The 21,825-nt window shown below is 41.1% G+C and overlaps 1 protein-coding gene across 2 annotated transcripts in view; it reads right to left on the bottom strand.

Moving 5' to 3' along the window:
* The window catches only part of serpinh2 (serine (or cysteine) peptidase inhibitor, clade H, member 2), a 116,172-nt gene extending 100,488 nt beyond the window's left edge, over positions 1-15,684 (bottom strand). For both annotated transcript variants that reach the window (XM_040141604.1, XM_040141608.1), the window contains exon 1: positions 15,402-15,684. The gene's annotated coding sequence lies outside the window, so the exon portion shown is untranslated. The remainder of the gene's footprint in view (positions 1-15,401) is intronic.
* Between the last annotated feature and the right edge of the window lie 6,141 nt (positions 15,685-21,825).

Raw genomic sequence — 21,825 nt, 5'->3', positions numbered from 1 at the left:
GGGTTTTTTTTCCAATTGTAAAATGCCCCAACCTGTACATATCCTATGGACAAGCTAAACATACCCAAGTAATCAGATGTAAAGGATTGCTGATGTTATCAAAATATAAAAATATTTTTTTATTTATCAGTGTTGGCCTTATCCAATATCAGTCAGACTCTAGTATATACAGTATAAAAAAACATATAAAGTATATGATATAATAAGTCATATAGCTATGGGACCATTAAAAGTAAAAGTCATGTACACGGTGGTAGAAATACCCTTTCACGCATTTTTCATGCATCTATAATGCATGAGCCAAGCAGACATTTCTTTCTTCAGTGTTGTATAGCAGAGGCGGTACAGGCAGATAAGTATATTGAAATATAAAACTGAAGCTTGTCTCAGCTTCCTATCAGGCCATTCCTTGTGACTCCTGACAGCTGAAAAGAGAACCGAGCCTGTTTTTACCAACCAATTGCTCATAGGGATGGTACAAAAGTGCAGCATTAGTTCAGATATCATTTGGCAGATAGCATCAAGGCCTTGGAGAATGTGCACCCTAATGGCAGGGATATCCAGGCAAAATAAGAAAAAACACCTGAATAGAAGACAAAAATGAGGAAAGATAGACAGATAAATATGGAAGAATAATGTGTCATCTTTCCCCAGACAACAAGCAGACAGCCTTATGAAACAAAGGACAAACAGAGTGACACGGAGAGGAATTCAAAGGAACACAAATTCAGAGACTCGGAGTATGTTCTGAGACAACTGTATGCAAACACACACAACCATGTACACACTCGCTGCAGAAAGTAATATGTGACATCGTAATGTTAGTAGATACGCACGCACACGCTCACACGCACACACAAACACACATAAACACACACACACCTCTAGTGTTAGCTTGACTTATGAAATCCTTACTGTGGCTCACCACTGCAATATTGTCTGAAAATGTCAAGGCTTAGATGGAAGCCCCACTGGGACAAAATGTACTGTCAACAGACACAGGGCTCAATCCGTTCTCGCAAAGACATATAGCTTTCATTTATCACATTCTATGCTGTGACAATTTTTTTTCCAAAATCTCGATGTGCAACACAACAAGAGGGGTAAAGATGAGGTAAAGAAGAAATGTCACAACAAGAGAAAGCAGAATGGAGAGCGGAAACAGAGTTGATAGTGTATAACTACAAGACCAATACATCAAGGTGTATTCTCAGGCAGATCATACTCAAAAGCTGCACTACACTGGAATTTTTTGTTAAGGTATTGTAGGCTATGATCAGATTATAGTTTTATTTGGCTAAAATCCTGTTGAAAATTGTAGTTTTCATCTGCTTTATTTTGGTACAAACTGCCTAATTACAAGTGAACCAAAGTTTAAAGACAATTAAAAACAGCACAGGCTAAATATGCTATTTATTAGACTTTTGGTAACTTCCCACTAGGTTATATATTTGGCCCTGGGGGGGACGTAATTAATATAATTCTAGTCCCTTAAACTTAATCTTAGCATAATGGGTTGGTGCTCTTATAATTAACCTTCTCTGTTGTACAAGCCAGTTAAAAATACATACAAAATAAAGTCTGAGCATCAGCCCAGACAGCAATCTGCCCTCGGTTATTTTTTTCTGTTATGCTTTCCAAGCGTCAGTGACTTGGCTTTAAGATGTTATAATCTGTCTCCATATACCCATAAACCCTTGCGTTCTGGAGCAATTTCCTGTTCAGATTATGTTCTCACTCCTACCACAGTATGCTGCAGTTGTCTGGGAAGAGGGCAGAAAGAGCTGCATTTTAAGGTATCTCTGTAAAGTCAAATGCTTCGTTCTCATCTGGACGGATGAATAAAACAAGGGCTCAAGAGTTCAGATAACCTGCTGCAAACGTGTTTGATGTGCATGCACCCTAAATCATCTCACTGATTTCACCCATCTGAAAATGAGGGCTGAGGCTTACTCACCAACAGGAAATCTTTAATCTTTCAGTTTATTCAACACAGAACACATGGGTTGTGAATGAAACTGCTGAACAAATGCACGTAACTCTGAAAGGAGCGCTAGCTTTACCTGAAAAACCACAGGGATTCAGACATACAGTACATATTGCAAGCAAGACACACATCTTGAACCCCTACTTAAATTTCAGTTGCCTATATTTCTTAGTGTGTTTCATGGTAATTGGATAGAAGTGGTCTGTCGCGAAGATAAACAATCCCATGTGGCACACTTATTTTATCACAGGATCACACCCACACATGTACACACAAACACGATCAAAATACAAAAGTCTAAGTGTGCATCTATGTAAGTGTGAACATGCGCACTGGACATACAGACAGATGACAGTCAGACAGACGAATTTACGTGCACATGCGTATACACTCTGATATGCATACGCACAGTTGATGCTAATTAGGACACTCTGGTTTTGATGTTTATAAAAAGAATAAAAAAAATTCCATCAGCAAACCTCAGTTTCCTGTTGAGAGGGGCTGCTGGATTTTACAGGCTCTCATGGCAGGGAGGTGCGACACGCTGGGTGCATGACGCCAAGCTCATAAGGCTCACCGCGGCGCTGCCACTGTCGCCACCAGCCTCTAACCTGTACCTTCTCCTCCTCCATACACCACCCCAACGCTGGCCACAGGACCGCACCCTACCCTGGGCCTCTGTTTATAGATGGGAGGTGAGCTGTGTGTGTGTGTGTGGAAAAGTTTTCACTTTCTTCCCTTGGGGCACGGTCTTACATTGTGACTCCAAGCTTGTGAAAGCCTGCGGTGTGGCAAGCGGGACACCGGAGACCCAGAAATGGCCCTGGCACTCAGATTTTATTTACCCTCAAATTGATCCAACATGGCAGCACAGATTCCTAACTAACAATGCAGATGTGGGCCACTGTTGTTCATAAGGAGAGGCCATATTAGTTTAGCCCCGGGTTAAAGCACAGGGGATGACGAGGGATATTAACTTTGGGCTCCTTTTCAGTGGGGTCTTAACCTTCCTCCACCTCCATCTCCCTTCCCTGTATTCTCATCTTTTCTCTCCCCTGACCTCTCCCTCTGCCAGTTTCACTTCACTTGACCCCTGACCTGTCAGCTCCACCCCGCCAGGGGTAGGGTCCTCCGTGTCAAACACCGTCTGTGAAAACACTGCTGTTAAGATAAGCTAAAGAGAGAGCTTGGCCAAACAGGAGACAACATTCAGATATAGCCAAGTGCAGCAGGGCTCAGGGAACCAGTAGCCCTCCTCTAGTGTGGACAACACAATGGGATCAGCATAGTCAAGTATCAACACTGTGGCAAAACCGATTCAATTTTGAGAAAACATTGCACGGAGATAAGAGGAATAAAGTACCACACATTATGACTGCGTTTATTTCCAAGTCGCAGATAACAAGATGCCACTGGCTGGAAGATAAGCTGTTGCAAGTAGTCAGGCAAACATATAGCTCCAAGCCTGTATGCATAAACACAGAGTACATTAGAGTGCTGCAGGAGGAGCTCTAGGCCAGTCACATGACACAATACACTTCATTACAGGGATTAATCAACATTTTAAATTCTAGTTCCCTGTTTAACTCAAAGCACAATTTTACCAAACTGGGATGGAGAAATGTTTCCACTATTCTACTAGAGCTTTAGTTTCTCCTCAATATAAAAAGTACAGCCACGAAAGTACAGTCTCCTTGACACAGCTATGTAGAACTATGTAGTTGAGACTACGGATTATTTTGTTGACAAAACAATCTCACCACAGGGTTTCATTATGAGTCTTCCTCAGTAAATGAAGTTTGCCCAATGGTGATGATTCAAACTAGGTGTAGGTGTTTCCACTCTTGTGAGCACTTCAAGTACTCTCCAGTCCAATCTCAAAGATTATCTTGAGTAATAATAATTTAGTCTATAAAATGTCAGAAAATTGTGAGCCCAAGGCACAAAATATTCTATTTACAATTAAATAATAATGAGACGTAGTACATTTTAACATTTGAAAAGCTGAAATCAATGAATCTATAGCACTTTTGCTTGCCTGTAAATGTTATTTCAGCACTAGTAATGTGTCAGACAGTCATTGTTGATGTAGTATTTCTTTCATTCGCATAGTGGTATATTAGTACAGTATTGCAACAATTTCCTATTCCAGATTAGTTTGATTATATTAGATTGAAGCTGAAATATAATTCCCTTCATTTTCTTCACAATTACCTTTCAAAATCCCCCGCACGGTTCTGTTAAAATTGAAATAAAAAAATATTCCTCAAAGGTTGCACTGGGAAAAGAAATATTATCACTTTTGAAATGAGCAAACAGAATGAATTATGTGTCACTTTTTCAGATCTACAAACCTAACGCTGCTCCCTACTATCCCCTTTAAAAGGCAAAAATGTCCAACTCTTTCATTCTGAATAAGGAGACTCCAACAGGTTTCTGTCACCGGGATGAAAAACCAAGCCCAGACACTCACTGCTCTCAAATAGAGAGCCTTTTAAATCCTCTGACAATGAGCAAGACAGATAAGGAGGGAGAGAGGAGAGTGAGAGAAAAGGAGACACACACAAACAGAGGGAGAGAGAGATAGAAAGGTGTAAAATTGAGAGGATAACGAATGAGTGCGCTGCTGAGAGGGAGCCTTAATGATGTCAATGTGATAAGTCTAAAATGAGGTGAAAATTGAAATGAGTGCTGCCACGGCGGTGGTCGGCTGGGAGAGTGAATGGAAGTTGTGCAGAAGCCGCTGCCGCCACTGCTGCATTTATTCGCTTTAGATTAGCTGGGGGAAAAATAGAGAGGAGGTGAAAAAGAAGTGAGAAGGAGGAAGGAGGAGAGGCGGTGGAGATATCTGTGAACCTGTAAACGGAAAAAGAAAAATGAAAAAGCAGGTGACAAGGAGGGGACAAAGCAAGAACCGGCTAGGGAGAGACAGAGGGTTAAAAAAAATATATTGAAATCCGAGTAGATGTAAGAGAGAAAGACAGAAGGACAGAGAGAAGGAAAAAGAAAGAAAAGAAAGAACATGGGTTAGACAAAGGGAGTGTGGGAGCTAAGTTCAAGCCAAAGTCAATTGAACAACTAATGTGAATCGATTTGTTGCCTCTGCTTTTGCTCTTTCGGGAGCGAGTGACATTTTAAAGGCATATTTTATTATTGGGAGGAGGTGGGGCTGTTTGCCTGGCAACTGAACACACTGACAGCCTGTTGACAGCTGGATGGAATACACTGAATAGAAGAAATACTGCAAATGGCCCGTGTGTGCTCAGCAGTCCTTTGTGAGTCTGGTGAAGTGTGTGTATGTGTGTCATGTGTCAGATAGCATACCGCGGGAACATGGAAGTGTGTGGGAGTACACACTTGGTTCTGTATGTAGGTTTGTGTGGGTACATTCTTGCGTTAGAACTGTGTCTCTGTGTTTACCTACATGATAAGTACTGCAAATGGCCTGTGTTTTACTCGATGCATTGCGTCATCAGTAAGCATGTGTGTGTGTGTGTGTGTATGTACATGTGTGCATATATTTTATTTGGTAGGTAAGCACACTTGCTTCCATATGTCCACCGAGGGTTTCATGCTTTCACGTGTGCATTCCTGCATGTGTTTTTCTAAAGGCATGTATTTGTGTGTGTGTGTGTGTGTGTGTGTGTGTGTGTGTGTGTGTGTGTGTGTGTGTGTGTGAGCACGTTCCGTGAGAATAATTTATGGCAGTGAGTGAGTGAAATGTGGTGGCCATCCACGGGCAGCCTGGAGTTCTGCCAATATGGAGGGCCAGCATTAATAATTAAAAACACTTTTACATGGAGGATCTCTGCAGTGTCTGTTGTGGGCTGCTCTCTTCAAGGGCACAGTCCGGACAATCACACAGAGAAAGAGTTGGGAAACATTGCACAAAAAAAGATAGCTCTTTGTAATATGGAGAGGTTGTCACTAGGCATAGCTGCAAAAAAATCCTGAAAAAACAATTTTTGGAGTCTGTTTCCTCCACAGTTCTCTGGCTAACAAGGTAATCCAGTTTCTTTATTTTATCTTTGTAATTGATTCAAGGTGTTTAGTTTGGTCTTTTCTTTTCCACTGAGCATACAGTCCTTTTTGGTTTGGGACTATGAAAAGTCAAAGAGGCATCTCAGGAATGCACTCAGTTGCAAGGACCTACATCCAAAAGCAGGGCGCCAAAATAAATAATTGAATCAGAGTAGTCTTAGCAGACCTCAGTAGACCTCATCTCTCAGCAGTCTTTGGTCGGAATCCAGTAAGTGTAGTAATCTACTTTTCATGGTATATGTAATCCCGGGGAAAGTCTTCCAAACAGCATGCTGTGCTGAGGAGTGGATCAAAACAAACAAACCAACATAGCTGTTCACCAGCATGGCCACGTTCCAACCCAAAGGAGTCATCCTTAAGCCCAAATGGCTGGCCAAGTATCTGCACTGGGCCAATCCATGGTTTATTGGAAACACTAATGACTACCAAGGGAAATCAGCTTTTTCATATTACAAATTCTGAACCACACACATTATCGCACATTGCGGACTCTGGCATATTATTTTTTTTGGATATGCAGCTAATCAAAAATTAGGGCATATTCTTCTTATAGTAAAGAGCAAACAGCTTTTCAGTGGTGTTTTGCCTCTGTAATCCAACATACTTTCATCTGAAATAAGATGTTGGGACAAGTCACAGTGTGACGATTGGCTCCTAAAATCTGGTTGGTTAGTAGTACATAACAAACATTAAAAGAGCTTTGCCTATAATCTATTCAACCAGTAACCCTATCTAAGACGATCTAAGAGATCTAAGACTATTTAATCAACAAGGTAAATGTTAAACGCAAATATCAGTTGTTTTTTATCCCAGAAGATACTGTGACTGCTGTTGTTAACTGCTATTGCTAATATTCCAGATATATTTCCAGACATATTTCATCAAGTAGCATGTTGTCAAAAATAACAGAGTAACTATTTCTTTTAAATGTTGCTTTTGCACTGCCAAGCAAAATGTAGCCTTGTGATTTGACAGTAAAATTGCTATGAATGGAGCTATTACATCAAGGTGAACTGTATTTGCCATAATCGTAAACAATATGCTGAACTGAAATAACACTTTTCTGTGTTTGTTGTTTTTATGACAAAATCAAATGAGCTTTAGGTGAAGACTGGGCTATGCAAGGAGCAAATCCAATGTTTCTACTACATTAGAGCTCTATTGCTCTGCTCCACCTTTCCGCTTAACATTCCCCTGATGTCTGTGAGGTTGAGACAGAAGAATGGCAACATGGGTTTAATGTCCAACTGACCTATTGTTATCAACACATCACTAAAGAAACTAGAGTTAAAACTGTACCAGTGTCCCTCTGCAGCATCAACATCATGGCTCCTCATAATGAAAAAATACAAACCAAGTCTTTCAGGCCTCTAGTTGTGTGCGTGTTCAGTAACAGGCACAGATGTTTGTCGAATGTGGATCTCGGGAAAAGAAAAAAAAAAAAAAAAAACATGCCAACGTGTCAGTGCTCAGAGGAGTGCAATAGAAAGGCTGAAAATGAATGCCTTTTGAAAACACACACACACACACACGTGCACACACGCACTCACATCCATTACCCACCGCCTGAGCCTCCCTCCCCCCATTCTCGTGGGTGTCGGAGTGAGAAATTAAATTTTTCTGATGAGAAAGTTTTTCCTGCCCCCATTCCTCTCCTCCCTCTCTCTCCTCCCATCCATTCTTTAATTTATTTGCTTATTTATAAACTATTAATTTATGCACTGAGAGAGAAATTAACAGTGGTGCAGTGAAGTGTTCGGGCTGCTGCCACGCTCACAATAGATGATCATCACAGAGGGACTGGCATGAGTCACACACACACACACACACACACACACACACGACACCATACACTCACTCAAAGGGAAAGCAAGACGGGTTCTGCATATCAATTGGTACTAAAATAACTGTCCATCAGTTTTGTGTAGGAAAATATCAAACTTTCATTTGTTTTTAATTGTTACATCTGAGCCTGAGCACTCCAAACCATTATCCTGACAGTGTGAGAATGGGAGTGTAACATGTTTAATGTGAGGTAAATTCATTGAATAAACTGTTTTTGCTACACTAATTTATTACATTCCGCTGACAAAGTGTTCACTATCACACTCAGCACAGAGTAGTGCAAAAAAAATTGCTCTGTCAACACTTCCTAAGTGAATAAAGACTAGGCAAACACAGTAAAACACACAACTTTGGGTCTTATAACATTCACAAATATTAAAAAATGGGCTAAATCCTCCTTGTTGCCATGAAAAGGGATTTTTTTGTTTCTTGAAGCTATGAAAATAATTTTTAAATTGAACAAAATTAATTTTACAAATGTTTTTAATGAGTCTGATTGTTTAAGACTATTGGTCCTATAGCAAAATTGTAAATCCCTACAGGAATGTTGAGGAAACCTTAAAGGGAGACTAAAAAATGCCATAAGGACTGCAGTTGGTATGTAGGGAGCAAAATGCCACCACTCAGCAATGATAACAACATACTATGGGTAAATATAGAAATATTAAAAGATATTTTTTATGATTCCTTGCTCTGGTCAAGTCTCTCACAGCTGTATCGCCACTATCCAGCCTTCACGTTCCCACAACCACGCTATCCCAGCATGCTACACATTTATCCAGTCATCCATCCAGACAGTCAGTCAGTCAGTAATTCAGTCAGTCAATTAGGCAAGGCAGTCCATCAGGCAGTCGGCGTGGGCGGGAATAAAACCAATACGCAGACAGGTCAGTCAGGCCCGTGGGGGCAGCGGAACACGACACGACCCGTGCCGCCTCATTTGTAGGTTAACTGGCACGTGTGGGCGGTGTTTTGTGTGTGTGTGTGTTTGTGTGTGTGTGTGTGAGAGAGAGAGAAGGTAAAGCAGACGGGAGGAGCTACAAGTGAGTGACAGCGGCGTGGGCGGTGGGCTGTGTTTCGGTGGCCAGAGAGCACCACAGGGAAGGTGACAGTGTGTGTTTAAGTGTGTGTGTCTGTGTGAAATTGAGTGTGTAGCAATGTGGTCAGCTGCGGTGGCATCTACAAGGTTCACAGTGAAAAACTCCTGTGGGTGGACAAGCTGTTTGTCAAACACTGTGTTTCCATTTAGCTCGGACAAGCAGACTGGACAGGAATCTGAATTGACCACTAGGACAGAGAGCCAACCCTTCTGTGACACGCCTTGACTGGACATCGCCTTCAAACGGAATGAATATGCACCTTCCACTCTGATTTTGAAGCATGTGTATATTCACAAATCCTGGTTGCCTCGGTTAAAATTATTGGGAAGAACAGTCCCCAGAAATGTGATATTACCTAATAATTAGTTTCTGCCTTCCATCCGATTTGGCTTTGCACAAACTTTTTCCCCTTGGGTTCTACTGTGGAATCTTCGATGCAAGACTGAAACTCTTTACCATATCTGTCTGACTTACCACTGGGAAAACAGTATTTAAATTTTGGACCTTAGATTAGTAGACAGTGAGAAATATTAGCTAGATTTGTCATCTAATTGAGACATATGTGGTTTTAGCCTGCCAGACACCTATTGCAAATCAGCACCACTTTTACAACACCGATACTTCTTGTCACACAGGATGTTGCTAATCATCTGCCTCACTGATGCTCAACCGTGAGTTTGCTTTGAAGAAAAGATGGATAAAATGCTATAATGGCCCTGCAGCCTTTGACAGTTAACATACAATCTGACAAGTTAAGTCAGTATGGAGCTGGAAATATGTAAATATAACAGTGGAAGCAGAATTTACTTTTGTATTATTTGAAATTACGGTAAAAGGGTTACGGATTTGTGCCTTGAAGCAATCTGGCTAATCTGATGTCAGAACTTACGTCTCGATTTTTTGCTGATGTTAAAATATTATACATTGTACTTTCAAACTTCCTTAAACATGGACATATCACTTTTGGGATAATTAAACACAAGTCTTTGTTGTGTTTATTTATGTATGCAACATGTATAAAGCTGCTTTTTTCATTATTCCATGTCTTTTATCCACTTTATAAAGCTGCAGGTGGTCGCTTAATGGTTCTTTTGTTCCCTCCGTTCCAATTTCTGGACCACATGGGAAAATCTGGATGATAAAATACCCTACCTCCCTCCACAATTAATGTCAAAGTGCCCTTGAGCACAGCAGTTAACCTAATATTCAGAAGTAGGGGATTGTGGTTGTGTTGGGTAATGACATCATCCAGCCTGTGTGTGTATATGTGTGTACACTGTTTTCCCATTAGTTGACCTACAAGTCAAATAAGTATGTTTCTTAAATTACCGTACCTGGTTTAATGAGGATTAAAGGAAAAATCTGTCTGACTTCAGGATTATTCACATCGACCCGCCCGCTCATTTTGGCATACCATTATTGGCAAGATAATAAGGAACACGAACTAACTGGTACTCACACACACACACATGTACACACGGACACATGGACACGGATACACATGCACATGACAGATGGACCATGAAGACACATAATATCTCATCCTCATATCAAATCACACACGCACACAGACACACACACACACACACACACACACACACAAACAAACACACACACGAACATAAACCCCCTCCAGCGTCCTAGATAGGCTGGTCCAGACTGGACTGTCCACACTTTGATGATTGACGGCTTAGCCTAAATGAACTGCTGCAGAGCTTTGTACATGTGTCTGTTTGAGTGTGCGTGTATTTACAGCTGAAGGGGGCTACCAAAGTCAGTTATCGATCCACAGGGCCCCTTAAAGCCCCTAATCAAACGAGGCGGACGCTGAGGGGACACAAAAGGCACTTGATAGTTTCTCAAGTTTCTTAGACTTGTACACCACCCGCACATACACACACAGGCAGTCTATCCATCTGTTGTTCAGTTTGCTTCCGTGTGTGTGTGTGTGTGTGTCTCTCTCTCTACATGTACCCCAACAACCTCCCTGTCTGTCTGGGACATCCATCATCAGCCTCAGAGGCTGATGGGTTAACTCCAGCAAGTCCAGCTCCGCAGATGGACTTTTCCCTACCGCTAAAGCCCAGCGGGAGAAGCCCTCACTGTGCCAGTGCCTCTCAGAGAGGCCGGGTGTCTGGACAGAAGCCCTGGAGCTTTTGGAGGGGTGGGACTTTAAGGATCTCAGGTCTAATAGAATAGATATTAACTGTGTGTTTTTTTTATAAGGGATAGTTGTGAATGGATGGAAATATAGTATGGATGGAAAGGTCGGATGGTAGATAGTTAACTATGGATTTGAAAGCACATCTATGGGTCGAGACGATGAAGATACCTGTTACTTTAAAAGCACCGATATATGAATGTGGTGACAAAGGAAATAATGAAAAACACCAGTTAACAGAAGACTACATCCCAAATACATATACTTCACAGGATCAAATTTAGCTCATGATTCATTCCATTTTTCCCCAACCTCTCCGCGGCAGAATAAATTAGAAAAGATTTACAATAATCTTCAGGAAGAATAGCAAATCACAGAAATTTGGAAAAGACTACCCAGTGTGTTACAATATGCCAGGGTGCAGACCAACAATACAGCACAATCACTGTTCCCACATCTGTTGCTGTTAATCAATGGCTATACAGTGACAGCGAATAGACTGCTGATTCCATATGCCCGGCAAAGAATAGACAATCATTGACTAATCAGAACTTGATAGAAGCCACATAAGGTGGAGAACAGCTGCTGTGCACAGTGAGCCCAACTGTAATCACATTATATATTATTGATCTGCTAAACTGAGGATTATGGGTTCTGATATTTCTACTGGGAATGGGAACAGTCACAATTTTCAAGGTCGCAGTTGAAAATCGCAGTACTGGGGCTGAACCAGCAACTTTTGAGATTCTAAATATCAATCCATAGTTTGATCCATGAGATAAAAATATTTAAATAAAAAAACAAAAAAACAACAACAATCCATCTCTGTCTGGCATCGTGAGGAAGGCTAATTCTAATGACGTTATAATTCTCCTCTCACACACATATTCAAGCACCCGCCCTCTGCGACAAACACACACACACACATAAAGTTTACACACGCACAAAGATAGACAGTCTGCCACTCGGATATTAGAGGTGGTGCTTCAAGCATTAGAAGTGTAGCTGCAAACTGTCCACACTGCACTGCAGAGATATTGATGTCTTAATACAATAAAAAGCAAAATAAACATTATTATCCTGATCGTTATAATTATCTTTAGCCCAGAGGCTCAAACTGAATTATTCATAGAGTGCTTAATTAAATGGGTAGAGTAGGCTGTGTGTGTGTCTGAATGTGTGTGTTTGTGTATATGTGCGTCTCTGTTGCCCGATTTCTTTTGGACAGTAACATTAAATGAGAGTAAATATTCAATCGTTCTGGAGGGACTGAATGAGAGATGATGCTGTGACAGACACAGAGGGGGGTGGGGGTGGGGGTGGGGGTGGATTACACACACACATCCTCGTTCGCCCTTCACTGTGGTCCCTGTTTAAGAAAAAGAGGACAGACACTCGTCTAATGTTGTTTCAGGGAGATGGGGCTTTTTTTTTTTATACACTTCTTACATTTAACAGCTGGCACAATAAGCAACCAGTCACTGCGCTCTACAGCACTACTCATAAAGCCATAACACACACTCACAGACACACGTCACAAAAGTGCATAACAAAACCGAATTTGACACCTCAAATACAGTCAATAGTGAAGTCAAGGCCAAAGTAGTTAAATGGCAGCACAGTAGACAGTTATTACTTATCCCTCACTGTGATTACTGTATCAACCACTGAATGAAAGCACTTTCTTTGGCCCTGCCACTGATATTACTCTTGGAAAATGTAGATGGAGTCACAGAGGAAAGGGCATACACACACACACACACACACACACACACACACACACACACACACACACACACACACACACACACACACACACACACACACACACACACACACACACACACACACACACAGGCGCAAACAGAGGCAAGCAAACTTTGACATACAAGAACTTTTGGATGCGTACATACACAAAGTACACTCAAGAACATCTGCTGGCATGCTAGACCAGTGCGATATTTGCATATGTCCAAACACTCAGTGACATGATTAGTCATATGTATACTAATACAACAGACACATTAAGATTGGCCTTTGTCTGCACATACATGCATAAAGATAATGTACATTAAACACATACTATTGTACATGCATCCATATGAGATCTCTCAAACAATTGCAGGCGTGGAAAGGTCCAGCAAATTCTCTCCCTTCTCTCTCTCACACACACATACATGTTGGCCCTCTGTCAGCGTTTGCTCTGTTTCCGTCATCTTTTCCTCAGATATTTGACATGTAAGGCTGAAACACACACACACACACACACACACACACACACACACACACACACACACACACACACACACACACACACACACACACAGGCGTGCAAACCAATGTGCCAACAGGCGTAGTCTGGACGCTGTGGTAATGTTACAGCCCATTCACTTTAGTATGCATTAGTACCAGGGCTGCTTTTTCATTACACCCTAATGACATTTGGTAGGGTCCACTAATCAGCCTCGCGGGACCCCTGCTGTCTCCCCAAACCTATTACACACACTCATACACACAGACACAGACACACACACACACACACACACACACACACACACACACACACACACTTTTATGTACACTACTAGTCAAAACTTTTATAAAACCTCAGTTTTTCCAATTGTTGAAATTAAATTTACATAATTCAATGTCTCAGTGTTTCTGAAATTAAAGCACAGAACATATAAACAACTGGAGATTTTCTAAAACAAGGAATCTTTTTGTTGAACTTAATTTAATTAAAAATGTTTGAGTCATCCAGCAGCTGAACACACTCATGGTGTTCTTCTTACAATTGAAATAAAACACTGTTCAGAAACTTCGTCCCAACACTGTTGCACAAGGTCCCACAAATGTGTTGCACTTGTATGCCGCTTTGCTTTCACCTTCTGTCTTCTGTCTTCTGTCTGTCTTCTTTTGTTCCTTGCCTTTGTCTCACCATTCTGATAGCAACATGCAATACTACTTCTTGCAGTAAAGTGTTGTCCTATTAATGCATCAGAGGGTGAAGTAAAACAGTTTGGTCCAACACTGCCTTTGTACAGACAAGGGGTTGGTAAGTAATCAACAAAAGTTGGTGCACATGTAGCAATTGTGCTCATTAACTTCATTTACTTTCATTGCTGCAGGAAAGCTGTGAATTAATCCTTAAAAGTCTTGATCACCAAAAAAGGCCTGTTTTCTATGAAACTTACACGATTTTTCAGTTTTAGGTGACCTAAACTTTTTATTTATTTATTTATTTTTATTTTACCCCGGGCTGTTTACCGCTTACCTTTATTTACTGCTAACCTTTGTACCATTTAAGAGTATTCACTGCTTTATTTGGACTGTTTAAGTATCAATAAAAGCTGGAAAAACTGGGGTGTTCTAAAACTTTTGACCAGTAGTGTATACACACACACACACACACACACACACACACACACACACACACACAGTATAGACAGTATAGGTTTAAGCATACATACATAGTGCTGCACAGATGCATTTGTGGCGTGTATGATTGTAAAAACATATAGCTATGTCATACAAAAAGCAACTCTGAACTGTCCTTCCACGGCTAAAGTGAACATACTGTACACAATGAACAGACCCACACAGGGAGGGGGAAGGGGTGAGGGGATTGTGGAGGCCCTGGCTTTGAGTCATTATTCTTGCCCTACCTACACCATGAAATGATACATTACAACGGCTCCATAAGAGAAATGCCATGCCAGCAAGATCACAGAAAGTCTATGTTATGTCTAAATGTCTGAGGCCATTATTGAATAGCTACTACAGTGCAAAATAGCAAGTGGACGCTGGGCAGACATAGACAAAGTCAGACACTAAAACATGGACACTAAAGGATCTGAGATTATGCATGGGGAAAGACATATGGAAAATTGATATGAATTATGCTCCACAGCACAACAGGAATGCTCCTGATTAAGTGATCCCTTAGTAGAGACTGTACATGATGTCAAATCCTACAAACAGCATACTGTATAACAGGCATCCGGTTGGAGAGAGGGTGAGAGAGAGAAAGGAGCTAAGCGAGTAGAGAGCGCACGCGTGCCCATGCGCACAGAGGGAGAGAGAGAGAGAGAGAGAGAGATCGCACAAGTAACAAAACAGGGACTCCACTGGGCAAACTCCTCAAAACACACAGCACACACACTTCAACACAGTTCCACAGTGGCCCACAGTATCTCTGAACGGGTCAGTGATGTGGCCCCGGAATAAAGCAAAAGTCCAAACAATGTCCATAAAACAATTGACTTACCTTTCACACGAGGTGTGTTCGAGGTTTTAACAGCAAAGTTAAAATCCACTTTCCGGAGCTAGTCTCTCCTCGCCCAGTGTGACAGCTGCTGACGCATCGAAGACGCAAAAAAATAAAATAAATAAAATATTTTTTTTTTTTTTTTTAAGTGTTTTCCATGCGTGTTCCTTCTACATTAATCCTTCATTTTGTTTTTGTTTCTTTATTTCGCTCGGCCATAAGGTTTTTCTATTTTCCGCCACGAGGACAGGAGCTGCCTTCGTCCAATGATGGCCCACCTTAATGACCTTTACCCTCTGATTGGCAAACCCCAACCAATCGACAAAGCGTGATTATGACAGACATAAGACTGAACACAATCGCGATAGTTCTTTAATTCATCAATCCATTCAACATCCAACCGAAGGATTCGGGACATTTCTCGTTGTTTTGCAGGCAATAAGATGCATTTCTTTGTTCAGCTGGTTTTAAAAAAGGGAACATTTTTGTTAATGTGCACATTTCTAGTTTTATTCTATTTAAATATCCGTTTTTTATATCGCTGGTATATTCATTTTTTATACTAAAAAATATATTATGTACTTTGTTCTGATAAAGATTAAAAACAGTTTAAACAGTGAGTTTTACCATTTTTATTTCGATGGTTTGATTAGCCTGTGCTTAACTTAGGCCTAGCACACATGTAGACACACAGATGTGGGCACATGCAACATTTAAACACACTCTCCAGCAGTTTACTTTGATTCTCTACATCATATCACATACACATGCTCCTCTATTGTGTATGCAAAAAGGTACAGGGCATCTGCTTATATGCAAACATGCACACAAAAATATCCGCACAGACACACGAGAGAAATGTGTGGAGAGATCGGGTTGGCAGAGTGCAGCAGTGTTACCTCCCCTGAATATTGAGTGATTAGGTTTAGAGTTTCAACCTTGGGGCAACAGTGGGCAGAGAGCATAGGAGTGTATTTTTGTGTGTGTGTGTTTGTGGTGCCTGAGGCCAGAAGCATTATTGTACCGGTGCAGTGTGTATTGTTGCAACCCTGAAGTGTTTCTGTACACAGCGATCTGTTGACCCCTACCTGAATGCTCTTAAAATTGTTTTCACCACCAAAGCTTTGGCACGTTTTCCTGTAACCACCTAGAGAAAATGCATAATTTTTAGGGCTATCTCACCAGTGGAGAGGAACAAGGACGTTGTTTTATTACACTTTTATATCTCCTCTGTCCTCTTTGTTGTTGATTCATTAATTTTGTCACTGTTACTAATACCCGTGCTCACTGACAGCAATATTAGCACTCTATAATGTATTAGCTCTATTGTCTCTTAACTTTGTTACCGTATCGCTTATTTTAAACATTAACTTCACTACCAATTACCTCTAGCTTTTACCTTTATTACCTAATGTAGTGGTAAATAAAAAGGCAGATAACCAAAAGCACTTAGTTGCTCATCATGAGGCAAAAACATAAAGTTTCTACTAGTGATTGCTTGAAGCCTTTTACTATTGATACATATAATGAATTACAGTAAATCCATAAAAAATATTCTTTATAAAAGGATCCTATACAAATAAACCATAGCTGTATATTCAGTTCTGTTTGAAGAGAGCATTGACAATGGCCGCCCCAGAGTCAATATAATCTCTACCTCACAATCTACCAGGAATGCCCTTTCTTTTTTACTCACATAATGCTATAGAGCTAATCTAATATGAGCTCTGCTCAATGGAGGTAGATGACCTTTGAATCAAGGTACTTTTAAGTCCGCCATGGCCTGAACAACTAATGGTGTATGGATAGTCTAAGCAAGCGAGCACAGAGAGCTTCATTGGCTACTTAATGGGGGCCGTTTGATCGAATTCTTTTCCCCTCCTCTTAATTCCTTGTGTCTTTTTTTATTGGTAATGTTTTTCAAAGGGAAGAATCCACTTAGTGTGTGGAGAAGAAGGCAGAGGTGGAAACCAGGTGTACAGTCTGAGCTTGTCTGTGTGTGTGTGTGTGTGTGTGTTTGTGTATGAGCCCCCATGGCTCAAAGAGAATAAAACAATGGTGTTTGCTGCTGGCACTAAAGGCTCATCATCAGCAGCCCCTCCTCAGCTGATGCACATAAACAGAAACTTATACACACATAGAAACACACACTCCAGCTGGGACGGTACCCAGTGAAAGGCACGAAGACTCACAGATGCCCAGGTGGTGCAGGAAACCCTGGAGCTATGCCCAGACTGGCAAAGGAGAGACTGCCTACACACTTAAAAGAAATGAGCGCACACACACTCACACATATAGAAATGCACACGTATACAATCGCAACGGCTTATACACACCTATAAACCTATAATGTTCCTGCTGACTGACACACACACAAAAAGCACACCCTTGCTCACTCCCCACCTTCTCGCAATTAACACTACTCCTATAGCTTGAGGCACAAAGGAAATGAGGTTTTGGTTTTGTAACTGTGTATGTGTGTGTGTGTGTGTGTGTCTGTGTGTCTGAGTGTGTGGGTGTGTGTGTGTGAGAGAGAGAGACACAGAGAGAGAGTTGTAAGAGGTAGAAGGATTAAGGAGGAGGTGGGTGGAGGGTTATGGTTGGCGGAGGAAATATAATGTGTGGCATCGAACTATGTACTCAGGGTACGGTAATGACTGTGCATGAAAGTCTGTGTGTGTCAGTGTACATGTGTGCCCGGATGTGTGCATACCCGTGTGTGTGCATATGTGCGCCCACATTAAGCTGTTCCCACCCATTCCTTCTCTAAGTATCATGTTCAGAGGCTGCAGTTCATTCCTGTCTGTCTGATTGTGTTGTTGTGCAGTCATGGCTAATTACCTTGATAGTCTGTTGACAGCGCTGAGACAATTAAACAGCCAAATGGAAAACAGGAGGGGGAACTTGTCTTAAATGTCCTCTCCGAGAGTTGAACTAAAGAGTGATTCATCTCCAACATGTGTTTATAATAGGAAATCGTTTACAGGGAAAAGGGATGAAGTTTGTTTAGCAGATTGAGGGATGCCTGCGCTGATGTTAGCTTCGGAGTCAGCGAGTACGGCTTTGTTTGTCTTGCTGTTAAGACATCTTAATGTATACATCTCAAGCTTGCAGGGGAACAGTATTTTCAACATAATCATGAACTTCTGTATAATCCAGTGTGACCCACAACATTATACCTTGTATATTTAATCACCAGATGGGAAGATACAGGCTAGCATTAAACAAGCCATAACTTTAGGTAGGTCATTTAGGTAGGTTGACAACATCCAGTTTGCCTAACTGTAATTTTAACAAAAAAAGAATTTTTACCAAAAAATTCTGTCAAAGCAAAATAAATTAAATCATAATGCGTTTGTTTTATGTTGACTAACAAGCACAAGCAATGCAGTGTAGCATTCCAAGCAGTGGTATATATATTTGGGAATTCATTTTAAGGCTTTCATTTCAGTATGAGACACATATTCTGAGCATCTACAAAAGTTAATACTGCACTTTCATGAAGTTGGGTGACTCACAAGAGAGAGATTTAAAAAAAAATCAAAATGGTCAAAATCAAAGAAAATAATGCCAAGATTTCCTCTCTAGTATGTGTCAAGCTCAAAAACTGCTGCATCCTACTATATCCATAATGCAGTTCAATATCCTCTTTCTTTATATGACCCGTACTTCTTAAATGCTCTCTCATTTTAAACCCTACAGCGACACTTTGTAATGCCGGCTTTCCGTTAAAAATTTAAGTCTTCAGCCTAAGCCAAGATAACCATAGTGATATCATCTGGGTTATTTTTTTAAACTTTGGCAAGCTCTCTTCAAAACCACAAAAGACATTATACAACATTTCACATCTCACAGGCTGAAAAGGACTACTTGTCAGGAGTAAGCTGAACTTCATGTATAAAATTGGTGGCGTGCTCCTTTAATGATATTCCAATAATCTTAACAACAGTTTTGACTCTATTTTGGTCATTTTGCCATACTTTTGATCTTGTATTTACTGTGGCCAGGTCTGTGCCCCCGCCCCAAATTCTTTTTCAAACCACCATTTGATACCACTGGGAAATCTTTAAGCGTTTTAAAGCAAATCAGTTGTGAGTGAGAAGAGTGATCACAGTTACAAGTCCACCCACATCGTTTGAAGTATGATTTTGTTTGCTGAACTATCTTTGAGTATGAAACTACACCGGGTTACAGTGCAGGTTTTACATAATCAGCCTAGCTTGTCTGAAATATTTAAAAAAACGCATTTCTCCCTTCTGCAGACTCCATATATAATCTTTATCATCCTCGCTGGAGGAGAGAAACCTCCATTTCTATAAGGCAGGTCTGTCCCATAGGTGATAGCAGCATCAATTATGTACACACAGTACATACAAATGGAATTTGCATAAACATGACTAGGGTATTAAGAGGGTTAGGGGTTAGTGTCACTTGGAGATGGGGGGGGCTGGACTGAGAAGAGGTTTAAAGATGCATTATGGGATTTCTAACAATGATTTGAGGTATCTCTCATTATATAGTATGCATTTGATACAAACAATATCAGTTGTAAATGGCACTACTGTACATGTGTCGGCTGAACCACCCCAATTTATTTACTTATAAGTAAATAAATTGTGGGTATGTAAAAAAAGGTTCTCCACTGCTAATGCTGGCCTATGGAAAACAATCTCTTCACAATTTACTGCTCCCAGCATAATACAATATCCAGATTGATTTTGCTCTAGTATTTCAGAAGAATACAAATATTCTCAAACAATTCCCAGCTTCAAAATGCATTTCAACCTCTAAGCACTGTGATGTGTGATCAGTCTTTATGTCGAGAGCTCAGTCAACCCACGTCTCTAACTCAGTGAAACAATCACGAGCAGGGCCGGCAGCAGGGCGAGCCTGGCACGAGAGTTGTCGCTGTAAACTGATTCCAGATTGGGTCTTCAGGGGTTGTGGGGGGTGCGGGTGGATGGTTGGTGGTGGTGGGGGTACAGTTGGCAGGGTTGGCACACACATGCACACACAGCCTCAGGCTTGGCCCTAAGTGTGTGTGTGCGTGTGTGTGTGTGTGTGTGTGTGTGTGTGTGTGTGTGTGTGTGTGTGTGTGTGTGTGTGTGTGTGTGTGTGCGTGCATGTGTCTGTGTCTGGCTCCTGGTGTGTTGGCAGGATGTGTGCTGGCAGCACCCCCGTCTGACACCACCACAGTTGGCCCCCTCTGGATATCCTTTGCACCCCCTGCTCTCCTGCTCTACAGCCTGTCATCCTCCTCCTTCTCTTTTCCGGGGAGGAAGCCTGGGTACCTTCTTCCCACTTTTCACCTCCTTCTGCCTTTCTTCCTCCTCGGTTATCTGTCCATATCCTACTTTCCATCATCTCTAAACCTAAATCTACATATATGAGTGTCAAAGGCCAGTACAGATATTCTGACACTAAAGATGTCATTGTCCAATACTTTGTGTGGTTAGAGCTGATATTTAAATGAAAAATTAATTCGCAAAAAAACATAATTGAACAATAAAATAATGAAACATAGCTGGCACAGAAAATAAAACTTTATTGCAGGTTTCACAGGCTGTTTTCAGGCAGCTGTGGTCAGAGAGGAACTGCCATCATATTGGCAGTAGATGCCAATATATGATATGTAATAAAAACTAATAACTGCACAATGTAACTGCAGATCATATATCTTTCTAACTATAACCAGATTTGCACAAGAGAACCATCCTTTCCGTCTTTGTTTCTGTTTGGGAGCTATGGCTTACATAAAAAAGTTTCCACTAAACTTCCATGAAGCCAAATTTCCTTTTCAGTGGAACAGATTTTCTATTAATATTACAAGTTTCCACGTCAAGGCAAACCTCATATATCCAAAACTAAGAAAACAAGCATGGTTTTCTGATTGAAAACCATGTTTTTCAGATAATGTGATAAACTGGTTTTGGAATAATTTGATAAGCCTGCAGAATTAAGTTGGTATATAACACAATCAGTGGACGTTCAAAGAATGATCCAAAGTGTAGATGCACAGTTTTCACATGGCAACAGCAAGTTTCCTCCTTACTCCATCAGCCCTCCCAGGCCTCTGATGTCTTTGTTCCCTCTCTGTTCCTCATCTGTTCTACATTCAGGACAGTAGTCCGCCGGCTTCCCGGAGTATTTTCTTTATTTACTATAGGAAGCCTGAGACGGCTCCGCTTTAAAGGAAACAGCGGACAGGAGGTTCTGGATAGATCAGCAGCAGGCTAACAGGAGTACATTATGTTCCTGAAGTGTGAGTGTATCTGTATGAGAGTGTGTATTACGATGGTAAAGAGGGGGAGGGCACATAGAAAGAATGAAGGGGGAGCTAAAACCACTAAAACTTTTTGGGCACCAAACAACACATCTGTGCAAAAGTGAACTCAAAATTTACCGTGAAGACCCATTCTTTCTT

Source organism: Xiphias gladius, chromosome 12, assembly GCF_016859285.1.
Source record: "Xiphias gladius isolate SHS-SW01 ecotype Sanya breed wild chromosome 12, ASM1685928v1, whole genome shotgun sequence".
Taxonomy (NCBI): Eukaryota; Metazoa; Chordata; class Actinopteri; order Istiophoriformes; family Xiphiidae; genus Xiphias; species Xiphias gladius.
This window is presented reverse-complemented; position numbering and strand designations above follow the sequence as displayed.